General features: G+C 50.9%; 2 non-coding genes across 2 annotated transcripts; one reads left to right on the forward strand and one right to left on the reverse strand.

Annotated features, from left to right (window-relative positions):
• The first annotated feature begins 2025 nt into the window (after positions 1 to 2025).
• TRNAQ-CUG lies at positions 2026 to 2097 on the forward strand. Its single transcript has one exon. It is a non-coding gene; the product is annotated as a tRNA-Gln (tRNA).
• Positions 2098 to 10148: 8051 nt separating this feature from the next.
• Positions 10149 to 10220, reverse strand: TRNAQ-CUG. Its single transcript has one exon. It is a non-coding gene; the product is annotated as a tRNA-Gln (tRNA).
• Between the last annotated feature and the right edge of the window lie 3042 nt (positions 10221 to 13262).

A 13262-nucleotide genomic window follows, 5' to 3' on the forward strand; every position in this document is an offset into this window, starting at 1 on the left:
CTAGCACATGGGCATTCAACACCCCATGCCAGGCCCAGGGGCCTCCCTGCCTGCTCCTCTCCTCCCCCTGCTCTAGGTGATGACCAAAGGTTCATGGGACTAAGTCATCCATTTGCCATTCCTCCCTGTGCGTCACCCCTAGCGTTCACCATGAGTTCTTCGGCCAGGACAGGTGCTGTGGGAAGGACACGAATGGGCTGTGCCCCCAAACTGCTGCCTGCTCTCAGTACCTCCAGAGGAGGGCTCCACAGGACAGGGCCTGGGGTCTACTCACCATGCAGCCCCCGTGCACAGCAGGGCCTGGCGCCCAGTAGGCACCCAACAGATGTCTGGTGAAGGACGCATTCCGCGGCAGGGTGCTGGGAGGGACCAAATATTTCACTTGGGCTAATAAGTTTTAGTCCTAGAAGAACCCCCGAATGGAAGGATGGGAAATGCTTTTAAAGGTGGTTGCTGTTTAAAACTTTTACAAGGGCAGCTGAATCATGTAAATGTCCAATCGTGGAAAGGTCTAGAGGGCACCACTTGGAATTGCACGGAGCTCTCCACTCAGGATCTTGCAGCAGCCTCAGCCTGTGAGGACTCTGGCTGGTGAAAGGTTGAAGAAGAGAAAGGTGGGAGCGCGACAACCAGGTGAGAAGAGAGAAAAAACGAGAGAGACAGAGACAGAGATGCAGATATAGCCACTGAGGAAAAAGGCCCAGGAGAAAATGTTATCACCTACCTACAGCGGACCACAGCACTGCAGGTCGTGGAGGGCGCGGGTCTTGCTCGCGGGGTGGGGTCCAGGGGCCGGGGCAGCTTTGCGATTCATGATAGGGAGAGGACTCAGTCCCGCATTGAAGCCGGCAATGCTGTCTGGTTTTACTCTTCGGACCTGGGAGCTCTCCGGGGGCGAGGCTGTGCCCAGCGCCCCTCAAAAGGGCCATTACGTGTGTGCAGGCGCTACGACTCGGCCCGAAGCCCTCGTGCGGGACTCGGCAGGGCTCCCAGGACCAAGCCACGAGTGCGCGGCTCTCGGGCTCCCGATGCGGCCCAGAGGACAGGCGGGGGCGATTTCTTGGTAAGCGCCTCGCTTCAAGGGCACCTTCTTCTAACTGGGAAGTTGGACTGGTTTTCTCCTGACGAGACCTTGCAGCGTCCTAGGTGATGCGGACCCCGGGATGCGGTCACCGAGGGGCCATCAGGAGGCGCCCTGGTCCTGCCACATAAAACGGCTTGCAGAGGGCGAGGCCGCCGCAGGTCTCCATTCCCCGGGACTTCGCCGGCCAGATTTAGTCCTGCGGAACGCGGTGTTGCCCACGTAGGGTCGCCCCAGGCACCGAGTCGCCTTGGATCAGCCTGTCCTGCTCGAGCCTGGCCTCGGCCATGCCGCTGGGGCCACCTCATTCCGCCTCCCTCCCCAGCATGGACCCCCAAAGGGTCCTGACCAGGGAGACAAGTCTTTCTCACCGTCCTCTCAGACTGGGTTGTCCATTCCTACGTTGGACTGGACGGTGGTGGTCTGGAGAACCCGGAGCGAAGAGATGGAAAAGGAGTAAGGAGTAGCCAAGAAGGAAGGGACGGAGGAGATTGGGGCAGCGAGAGAAAATGGGTGTCGAGGAAGACAGGAAAGAAACAGGATCGGAATGGATGGGGGGGGGTCCCGGGAAGTCCCAAGTCCCGTTCTGTCGGTCCCCCGAGCTCCCAGGGCGGTGGGAAGAGAAGGGAAGGAAGACTTCTTTTATTCTGGCAGGAACTTTACCTCCGGGCAGGAGTCCGGGCCTCCAGGCAGAGCAGGTGCACCCGGGGGGCGCGCCCCCAAAGCCCGTCCCTGTCGTTCTCCCGCAAGCGGACTCGATCTGGCTCCCCGGGACGCGAGCCCGGGAGCGGCAGGGAGGAGGTGAGCCCCGGCGGGCCGTGGCGGACGAGGAGCCGAGCGCGAGGTGAGCAGACGCCGGCAGGAGGCGCGTCGCCGGCGCGCGGGGCGGAGGCGGAGGCGGGCGCTGTGCACAGCTCGGAGAGCCGAGGAGGCCCGCCCCCGGCGGTTCCATGGTGTAATGGTGAGCACTCTGGACTCTGAATCCAGCGATCCGAGTTCAAGTCTCGGTGGAACCTTCGCGGGGGGCCGGGCCGCGGCGCCCCCTTTTTCCCCTCCTCTGCAACACCCAGCGAGTGGCACGTGCCCTCTCGGTCCCGGGAAGGGACCGTCCGGGGGACCCCGCGCCGCCCGGGTGGGCGCCCCTCCCTCGCGGCCGCGGCCCCGCGCTCTGCCTCCTCCTCCTCCTCGAAGCCGGGGACCCCGCAGGCTGCTTCTCAGAGCGGCGCCCCTCCGCTCCCCGCCCCCGGACCCTGCGGCCACAGCGGGGACGCCGGGCCGTGCGGCCCCTGGCGGGGTCACCCTGGGGCCTGGGGGGGGGGATGGGGCGGGGGAGGCGGGGGCTGCTGGCGTCAAACCGCGCCCGGCGACCCGCTCCCGCCGCGTCCCGGGACTGCACGCGTCGGCTGCGCGGGTAGAAAACAGCGCGAAGGCGGCGCAGCGTGTCCCGCCGCCGTGGCCGGTGCTGAGATGAGGTTTCGGGTCCCGGGATCGAGCAGAAGGTTGGGTGCATTTCATCTTCTTTTCCTCGGACCCTGTCCCGCCAGCTCGCAGAAGCAGCTCGAGTCTCAGGCCAGGAGGGGCCGCGGTCGTCCGGGACCGTGTCCTTGGGCGTGGGGCGTCTCCGTGAACCCTAAGCTTGGCGGGGAAGGGAGATGCTGGCGGGGACTCCCGCCCCCTGACCCGCGGCCGCCGGCGATGCTCCCCCTTCGTCCTGCCTGGATCTACCCAAGAAGACACCATAGGAAAAGAAGGCCATGATCTTTTCCTTCTATTCACAGAATCTTTGTAGTTTTAAAGTTTCTGTAGATATAAACAGAGTCTCGTTTTGTTTGTCTGCAATGGCAGAGAGCTAGAGACCTAAAAAGAACTAAATATACTTGTGTAGCATAAAGTTAAAGGAATAACACTACCCAACTTTAAGACTTACTAGAAAGCTTCAGTTAGCAAGGTATTGCGGATTAGCGAAGGGATAGACACACAGACCAATGAAACAGAACAGAGGGTCCTGAAATGGGACTAGGGAAACATGTCCTATTGATTATTGACAAAGGTGTAAAAGCAATTCAGTGGAGAAAGTCTTTTTTTTTTTCTTTTCAATAAGCTGTTCGAATAATTGGACATACATGTGAAGAAAAATTCCACCTAAACCATACAGTTTATACAAAAACTAACTCAAAATGGAGCACAGACTAAATGTAAAATGTAGAACTAGAAAATTTATAGGAGAAAATCTTCATCATGTGGGGTTAGGCAGTGTTCTTAAGTATGTCACCAAAAGTTCTAGCCAGAAAAAGAAAAAAATAAATTGTACATCATTGAAATTAAAAAGTTAAAAAAAAAAAAAAAAAAAAAAAAAAAACAGCTAAGAGGGCAGCCCGGGTGGCTCAGCAGTTTAGCGCCGCCTTCAGCCCAGGGCCTGATCCTGGAGACCCCGAATAGAGTCCCACGTTGGGCTCCCCGCATGGAGCCTGCTTCTCCCTCTGCCTGTGTCTCTGCCTCTCTCTGTGTCTCTCATGAATAAATAAATAAAATCTTAAAAAAAAAAAAACAGCTAAGAGAAGAAAAGTTTTAGATTGAGAGAAAAAAATTAATAAATCACAAATGTAACAAAGGCTGGTGACAAGGATATATGAACACATCTTAAAATTAACAATAAGGAAATAAAAATGGAAAAATTAGGCAAAAGACATGAACAGACTTCCTTAAAGGATATAAGTACATGAACATCATTAGATATTAGGGAAATGCAAATTGAAGCCATAGTGAAATATCATTACACATCTACTAAAATGACAGTACCAAGTCTCTGGGATAAGGAGTAACTAGAATTCTCATAACACTGCTGATGAGAATATAAAATGGTATAGCCACCCTAGAGAAGATTTGGCAGTTTCTCATAAAGTTAAGCATGCAGGTACTATACAATTTAGCAAACTTGGATTGCTAGGAAATCTGCCTTAAAGAAACAAAAACTTGAGTTCACACAAAAATCTCTGCAGGAATGCTCATAAAAACTTTATTTGTAAAAAGCCAAAGCTACAATCATCACATATCCTTCAAAGTGTTAATTGATAGACAAAACAGTGGTATACCCACTGGATAGAATATTCCACAATGAAAAGAAATTGTTGATATACACAACTTAAAAGAATCTCAGAGTCTCCATGCTGTATAAGAGAAGCCAGTCTGAAAAGGCCATATACTATATGCTTCCATTCTTAGGACCATCTCAAAAAGATAGAACTATAGCGATCAACAGATTAGTGATTGCAAGGGGCTATGTTTGTGGGGAGTTGTGACAGTAACAAAATAGCATGGAGATTTTTGGTGAGATGAAACTGTTATGTATTCTAATTATGGTGATGACTCTGCAAATCTACATATATGTTAAAATTTATGGAGAATTTGTACCAAAAGAAAAAGTCCATTTCAGTATGATAATTAGGACATCAGGGGGAAGTCATACACTACGGACTGAACAAACTAGATGATGAACAGCTGGGATTTTGTCTTCTATTTTTGGGGGGGGGGGGTATTTTGTCTTCTAACTAGTAGTAGCAAAGAATTTGCTTTCCAAGCCAATGCTGGGTGCTTTTCTTCAATCTTTCCTATAAAGTAAAAAGAGTTGTTCCGGTGCACGGGGGTCAAGCCCTTTTGCTGCCTTTGCCTGGCCTCTCAGGAGTGGGGGGGGGGGGCGAGGGTTAGGACTGGGGGGTGCTGCAGACCTAGCCTCTGGGTGACTGTTGGCCTTTCCTCCAAACGAGGCAGGTCTCTGCTCCTTGTGAGCTGAGGCTGGGAGTTCCACCAGGTGGGACCTTGAAAGTTTAATTCAATTGTTTGCAGTCTCCAGTTTCATAGCGGGAAGTTTCATCATATCATAGCGGCTTTAATGGGGGTTGTTTAACGAGGAAAACAATGAGTTAGATAACAGTGAGTTAGATGATGTCATAACTCGGATTCAAGCCAAGGTTACTAGGGTCGCAATGCAGAGTACTAACCACTGTACCATCACTGTTGGCCAAGGACAACCTGCTGTGCTGTGGTTGAGAGCAATTAACTCACCCAAATAACCTCAACTTTTTAAATTGGTTTTTCTTTCCGTGGCTAGTGTTGGTGTCTCTCGACTTTCTTTTCATTCCTTTGCCCTTTTCTTCTCATCCTCCAGACTGCTCTCACTCTCACCTACCTCCTTCTCTTTACCTCTCCTCCTCATCTTTCTCCCTGTGCCAATCCCATCCCTAGACTGAGGCCACCACACTGTCCTGGAGGGGAGCTCATTGACGTTCTAGGTGGTGTCCTCTAGATGTTTCCATGACTGGGACATTGAGCTGGTTCTCAATCAGCTTCCAGGATAAAGATTTTAAAGAATGGCGGGCTTTCATGTCTTCCCATTCAGGGCATTCTCCAGAACTAAAATTCATAGTCCAAGTGAATTTCTTGGTGCCCTTCCTGTCCCCTCCAGGCCCTTGCAGCTGAACGGACTCCTCCACCGAGCATTTATCGGGCGCCTACTAAGTGTCAGGCAATTCTGTAAGAGAGGGGGTGCATCGTGAGCAAACCCAAGGTCCCTGCCCCAGTGGAGTTCACGACTAGAGGAATTCAGGCGGGGCGGGGGATGGGAGGGTGGGGAGTGCGATGGAGGCAGAACCGACTCTCCTTCTCCTCGCACTTGCGCGCACGCCCGCTCTGCCCACCCAGGGATTTAGGGGGACTCGTGGACTCGTGGATTTAGGCGCAGGACAGGTGAAGTGGAGCAACGAACTGGAAAATGGATGACTTCAGAACGAGAGGCTGCATTGTCACCCTGGAGCCTGATTCGATCCTAGGAGTTCTCCTCTCTTTTGGTCAGCACCCAAATTTGGGTAACCACACGACTCTTGGACTCAGAGCCTTCCGTGCCCTTAGGCTTCTGGAGCAGGGAGGGAGGTTAGGCAAAACAGAAGTGTTGCTTGCACACAGAGAACCCTTCTCTGTACTTCTGTGCAGTGAAATGATTATGTACAATATACTCCCCTCGCCCAGTTTTAATGAGATGGAAATGAGATGCATACACCACTTTATAAGTTTAAGATATACAGCCTCATGACCTGACTTACATATTGTGAGATGATTACCACAACGTTGGTAAATATCCATCATCTCATTCAGATACAAAATTTTTGGAAGGTATTTTTTCCTTTTGATAAAAACTCTTAACTATTTAACAACTTTCAAATATACTATACAGCAGGATTAACTATAGCCGTCATGTTGTGCGTTATATCCCCAGTATTGATTTCTCTTATAACTAGAAATCATAAGATTTTGACCAGGAGCGTGAGCCAATTATGTATATAATACAAATGACCAACAGCCTACAGCTGACCTTGCCAAATGTCTCAGTGGCTCAATCTGTTAGTACCTTTGGCTAACAGAAAGTTTGATGGTTTGAGCCCATCCAGGGATGCTTGTGTTTCTGGAGAAACTGGCTTTCAAAGCCCTCCTGTTTCTCCTTAGGATACCAGGCTTATGTGTGCATCTAATTCCCAGGCACCACTAAAAAAAAGAGTGCCCCTTTGGAGAAAAAGTCTTGGAGCTTCAGAGCACACCTGCCATACATCTTCCCCTACTATTTCTGAGGCTGTTTCTTTCAGTTTAGCGTATTTGGAACATTGTAAATCCCTAAAATGGAGAACAAGAGAACCAGGTGGGACCTTGAAAGGCATATCCATGGTGAAGGCACAGGCTCTGAGCAGGAAACGTATTCAGTCCAAAAAAGTTAATTGAGTTTTCTGTGCCTCCATTTTTACACGTATAATGAGCCACATGGAGTACTTGGCTTATCCAAAGTTTAAATGAGATGTGTAGGGAAACACATAGCCAATGACTCTCACATAACAAATGTTTAATACACATTAGCTCTTACCAGTGTCATTGCCATCAGCATTTTCATTACCTGCTTTGTTCTTTTTAGTTAAGATCCTTCTTGAGGGCAGCCTGTTGGCTCAGCAGTTTAGTGCTGCCTTCAGCCCAGGGCCTGATCCTGGAGACTCAGGATTGAGTCCCACGTCAGAGTCCCACTTGAGTCCCACTTCGGGGCTCCCTGCATGGAGCCTGCTTCTCCCTCTGCCTGTGCCTCTGCCTTTCTCTCTCTCTCTCTCTCTCTCTCTCTCAATCTCTGTCTCTGTCTCTCATGAATAAATAAATAAAATTTAAAAAAGAAAGGACCCTTCTTGATATGAATGAGTCACTATTCAGACTCTAATTGATGGTCATGCAATTGGCTCCTATTTTGTTATCACAAATACTACTGCAGGGAACACCTTTTTACAAATATCTGTCATCATTCTTCTTCTTCTTTCCAGAATCCTGAAAAGGGAATTGTTAGATCAAATTTTGCTAATTCCTGCCTAATTGCCCTGAAAAGAAAATGTAGTAGGTCATATTCCCCACATTTTATGAATATTCTTTTCTCCAATGTTTTGCCAAAACTGGATAGTACTTACCTACCAGTTCGTTTAAACCTTTTTGTGCTAACATTTTTATAGACCTACAGTGGGAAAACGTTCTGTGCAAGACACCAAACCCAGAATTCTTCCATGAAAAGAGCCAATATTATGACTACATAAAAATCTATATTTGGGATACAAACAATAAATTTTAAATTTACACATATGTACGTATATGGCAAAGGAATTATTTTGTATTAGGAACACATTTTTGTCAAAGTTACATATACTCATAAGTTTATTTAGAAAAACAGCAAACCCCCCTTACTATTCCTTGACTTTCAAATTGTAAACATTGTCTCTCTTTCACATACTTCATCATCACCCCCACACCCAAACATGCTTCCTCTTGCTTTATCCTCCAGTACATTTGTATCATAATTTGATAGATCAATTATTATATTATTTTAATTATGTAAGCTTTATAATCAGAATTGGGCCACATAGGATACAGATTGCAGGAACAAAAACCCCAATGTTTTCAGGGACTTTTTTTTCTCAAGTGGATAAATTTGAGGTTTATTTCCTGTCTGATCACCTCCCCTCTACTTTCATATTCCAGGGAAGTACTGGATATGATTGGTTCAGCGTGGGTCATGCCCTCACCTTGAGCCAATGAGGGCAGGGCAGAGCACCTTCATGAACAGTACAAGGAAGACATTATTCAAGGAAGAAGCAATAATTCCAAGAACAAAAGAAGAAAAATGCTGGGGTGTTGAGTAGGCAACAAGAAGGACAAGAAAGCTATATTGCTCTGCAATGCATATACGTAGTAGAGTATGGATCCAAGGTGAAGGGAAAGGATTTTTGAGAGATGTAGGCCTTGGATATGCTTAAATGGGCTGAAGCTATGCACACACATGTGGGACTGCAGAGGGGCTGGATGCTGATGAGGATCTGCCCTTCCTAACCTGAGGAGACTAGTGAGTGTCTTTGTCACCAGGCAGACACTGGCCTTGAACTAAAACAATTCAGGTGGAAAAATACAGGAAAGGGCTTTTCCTCCTTGAAGAAAAGTCTGGAGTCCGGTTTTGGTAGGGAGTGAGGCTATAGCTGGCCTGATAAGGGTACTAAAATCTATGTATAAGTGCAGTTCCATGAAAAGAATCACTTTTACTAGTAAAGAAGGTGCCTGCCATGCCACAGAGAAAACCTGTTGATTAACCCTGACTATTCACTTTGCTCAGTCTCCTGGCCAGACCCCCTACCCACACTTTGGAAAGGCTCAGTCTGCTCAGCCACCACATGTCCTGGCAACCTTCGTCGTTTTGGGTGCCTCCACCCTCTCCAAGCCTGTCCTGCCAGCAGTCGTCCTGGAAGGGAAGAAAAGAGAGGGAAAGGCTACTTACCATTTAGCGCCAAGGAATTCAACAAAGCCCTAACTTGGTTCTTAATAATTTGCTGGTCTATTTACCCTCGGACTCCGACTCCCACAATTAACGAAAAGAGCAAGGACAAACGCCCGGCCCGAAGGTCCCCCCCCCCCCCCCCGGGAGCACTCCACAGGGAGCCGGAGGCGGCCACCCAAGGCGCGGTGACCCCGGGCTCCCGCCTTCTCCTCCCGCCCTCCTGTCTCCCTCCGGGCGTCTCCGCGTTCCCCTTCCTACCCTCCGTCCCTCGGGCCCTCACCGCCCCCCCCCCCCCTCTTTCAGACCCTCAAAGCGAGCCCTTAAATAACATTGGTATTTAGAGTCCTTTCTAACCCGGTGGAAGTTCCAAAAAACTAAGAGAACATTGTCACTAGCTATGAGGTCCTTCGTGACGTGTGACCGGAGCTTCTACGGAGCAGAAGAGAACGAGCGTGTTTCCACCGCATCCCGGGCCGAGGCGTCTTCTCGGTGGAGCGAGGGGGCGCCCCGCGGGCGGGACTCGGAGCTGGAGGGGTTCCGCCGGCGGCCGCGGGTCAGGGGGCGGGAGTCCCCGCCAGCATCTCCCTTCCCCGCCAAGCTTAGGGTTCACGGAGACGCCCCACGCCCAAGGACACGGTCCCGGACGACCGCGGCCCCTCCTGGCCTGAGACTCGAGCTGCTTCTGCGAGCTGGCGGGACAGGGTCCGAGGAAAAGAAGATGAAATGCACCCAACCTTCTGCTCGATCCCGGGACCCGAAACCTCATCTCAGCACCGGCCACGGCGGCGGGACACGCTGCGCCGCCTTCGCGCTGTTTTCTACCCGCGCAGCCGACGCGTGCAGTCCCGGGACGCGGCGGGAGCGGGTCGCCGGGCGCGGTTTGACGCCAGCAGCCCCCGCCTCCCCCGCCCCATCCCCCCCCCCCGGGCCCCAGGGTGACCCCGCCAGGGGCCGCACGGCCCGGCGTCCCCGCTGTGGCCGCAGGGTCCGGGGGCGGGGAGCGGAGGGGCGCCGCTCTGAGAAGCAGCCTGCGGGGTCCCCGGCTTCGAGGAGGAGGAGGAGGAGGAGGAGGAGGCAGAGCGCGGGGCCGCGGCCGCGAGGGGGGGGCGCCCACCCGGGCGGCGCGGGGTCCCCCGGACGGTCCCTTCCCGGGACCGAGAGGGCACGTGCCACTCGCTGGGTGTTGCAGAGGAGGATAAAAAGGGGGCGCCGCGGCCCGGCCCCCCGCGAAGGTTCCACCGAGACTTGAACTCGGATCGCTGGATTCAGAGTCCAGAGTGCTCACCATTACACCATGGAACCGCCGGGGGCGGGCCTCCTCGGCTCTCCGAGCTGTGCACAGCGCCCGCCTCCGCCTCCGCCCCGCGCGCCGGCGACGCGCCTCCTGCCGGCGTCTGCTCACCTCGCGCTCGGCTCCTCGTCCGCCACGGCCCGCCGGGGCTCACCTCCTCCCTGCCGCTCCCGGGCTCGCGTCCCGGGGAGCCAGATCGAGTCCGCTTGCGGGAGAACGACAGGGACGGGCTTTGGGGGCGCGCCCCCCGGGTGCACCTGCTCTGCCTGGAGGCCCGGACTCCTGCCCGGAGGTAAAGTTCCTGCCAGAATAAAAGAAGTCTTCCTTCCCTTCTCTTCCCACCGCCCTGGGAGCTCGGGGGAATCCTCAGATTTTTCTCTAGCTGCGCGGGCCTTCGGTCGGCTCAGGACCAGCCCGGAGCTCAGGACCGTCCCAAAGTAAGGCCCTGAGGCTCCGCGCGGCTTAAGGCCGGCTGGTCGAATCCCACCAAGCTGAGCCTGGAGCCCCGTTCTCTACTGTCCCTGCCGGGGGATGCGATGCGCCGGGTCTCGCCCCAGCGTCGCGGAGCCGCACAGCGCTCGCAGCTCCGCGCAGAGCAGAACTGCCTGGGCCAGAGGTGCCAGAAAATCCACAGAGCGCTGCGCTGTACTCAGGACCTTGAAATTAAAAGTCAGACCAGCGACTAAACTAGGTGCATGGCAAAGAAAAGAGGGTGTGCTCCTGTCTCCTGGGTACCAGCGCGGGTTGAGAACGCCTCTTAGATAGGGCTTTGAGATTCAGACGGGATAGTCCCCCACATGTGAACATGGCCAGGCAGAAGACTGAGTCATAGAACCCTCAGCCTTCTGCAGCCAGCGCTCTGCTTTTTAAATTTCCAGTAGCACAGAGATGGCCAAAGCTCGCCTGCTCTCATGTTTTCACAACTCATGAGCACCCGGACATTCCTACTAACTCTGGAGCGGCGAGTGGAGAGGGGCAGGGAGATCTTAGACTCGGAGTGAGAAAGGAGGGAAGACTGGGCGAAGCATGCTAGTCAGATTCAGTGGGGAATTGTCAAAGGGCCAGAGCTGTGGTTTAGATCCCGTTAACAGTGGTTAGTTAATCTTATGGAAATTAGTGTGGAGGTGAGGAATAGCCCCAACACCGCCCCCCCATCCCCCCTCCGCATTCTTAAATCGTGTAACTTACCAAGAGACCATATCGTTATGTTCCTTAGGTTTAAGAAGAAGAAAAAAGGACGAAAATAAAAAATGAAAGAAAGATGCTTCAGATGCCAGTGCGGAGGCAATTTAATTGGGGAGGGGGGAAAGAGAGCCTCTTTGGGGAAAGAAGTCTGAGAGGGCGGCAGGGTTCTGAGAAGATCCTAGGGGATAAAGCTGGATCTTCACTCTAGCCAGTTGGGGCAGAGGAAGGAGGTTGGCTGTTGGACTGAGCAGCAGTTTCCTACAGGTGGGTTATTTGGGGATCTATCCCCAACCTCTTACTCTCCTGGAAATGGCCCTCAAAACTACCTTCCCCCCTTGTAAATTTTCTTTGTACTCAGTTTCTAAATACCATTTTCCACTAAAAGACACTAATAAGCATTGTATAAGTGCCTGGTTTGAGGTTGGGAGAGTAGAGCTACAAGGTGAGCCCGGAACATCTTGTGCTCAAGGATTAGTAAGAGACGAGTCAAAAGGTCGCAGAAGCCAGCTTGAAGATTTGAAGAGTTCCCCGGGTCAAACTGAAAGCTATTGGAAGATCAAAAAGAATAAGGATTATAATATATTATGACATTGAATAAGAAAGGATACATGTAGTATTATCCATAGTATACTTACAGAAGAGATGGAGGGAATGCTGTACTTTATAGAATAACATCTATAGTTGTTATAGATGACATATTATAGATGTTGATATGTTATAGAATAACATATTAGTTGTTTATAATGACTTTACTTATTCCACAAATATTTATTGTCTATGTGGTGGGGACTTGTATAGTGGAAGGACAAGACAGATCCTACTCACATGAAGATTATCTTCCACAAGCCAGATATTATATAGATAATTACTAAAAACATTGTAATTATGATGAATGTTAATTATTACTTTTGTGTTCCTTGGTCCAGTTTCATCAGTTAAGGATTGAAAGCTGACTGAGCATAAAAAGTGAATCTATACAGTCCATGAGAATATATTTTTCCTGGGCAAGAATTTTCTGATTTATGTGTCTTAAAAGTGAGAAAACATTGTTTATTCCACAGACCCCTGACATTTTAATACGAGGTCATATGTATGGCATGAGAGCACTAACCTGTGAGTCTTTTTTTTTAATAATAAATTTATTTTTTATTGGTGTTCAATTTGCCAACATACAGAATAACACCCAGTGCTCATCCCATCAAGTGCCCCCCTCAGTGCCTGTCACCCAGTCACCCCCACCCCCCGCCCTCCTCCCCTTCCACCACCCCTAGTTCGTTTCCCAGAGTTAGGAGTCTTCATGTTCTGTCTCCCTTTCTGATATTTCCTACCCATTTCTTCTCCCTTCCCTTCTATTCCCTTTCACTTATATTTATATTCCCCAAATGAATGAGACCATGTAATGTTTGTCCTTCTCCAATTGACTTACTTCACTCAGCATAATACCCTCCAGTTCCATCCACGTCGAAGCAGATGGTGGGTATTTGTCGTTTCCAATGGCTGAGTAATATTCCATTGTGTACATAAACCACATCTTATTTATCCATTCATCTTTCGATGGACACCGAGGCTCCTTCCACAGTTTGGCTATTGTGGACATTGCTGCTAGAAACATCGGGGTGCAGGTGTCCCGGCGTTTCATTGCATCTGAATCTTTGGGGTAAATCCCCAACAGTGCAATTGCTGGGTCGTAGGGCAGGTCTATTTTTAACTCTTTGAGGAACCTCCACACAGTTTTCCAGAGTGGCTGCACCAGTTCACATTCCCACCAACAGTGTATGAGGGTTCCCTTTTCTCCACATCCTCTCCAACATTTGTGGTTTCCTGCCTTGTTAATTTGCCCCATTCTCACTGGTGTGAGGTGGTATCTC

Source organism: Canis lupus, chromosome 17, assembly GCF_011100685.1.
Source record: "Canis lupus familiaris isolate Mischka breed German Shepherd chromosome 17, alternate assembly UU_Cfam_GSD_1.0, whole genome shotgun sequence".
Classification (NCBI taxonomy): domain Eukaryota; kingdom Metazoa; phylum Chordata; class Mammalia; order Carnivora; family Canidae; genus Canis; species Canis lupus.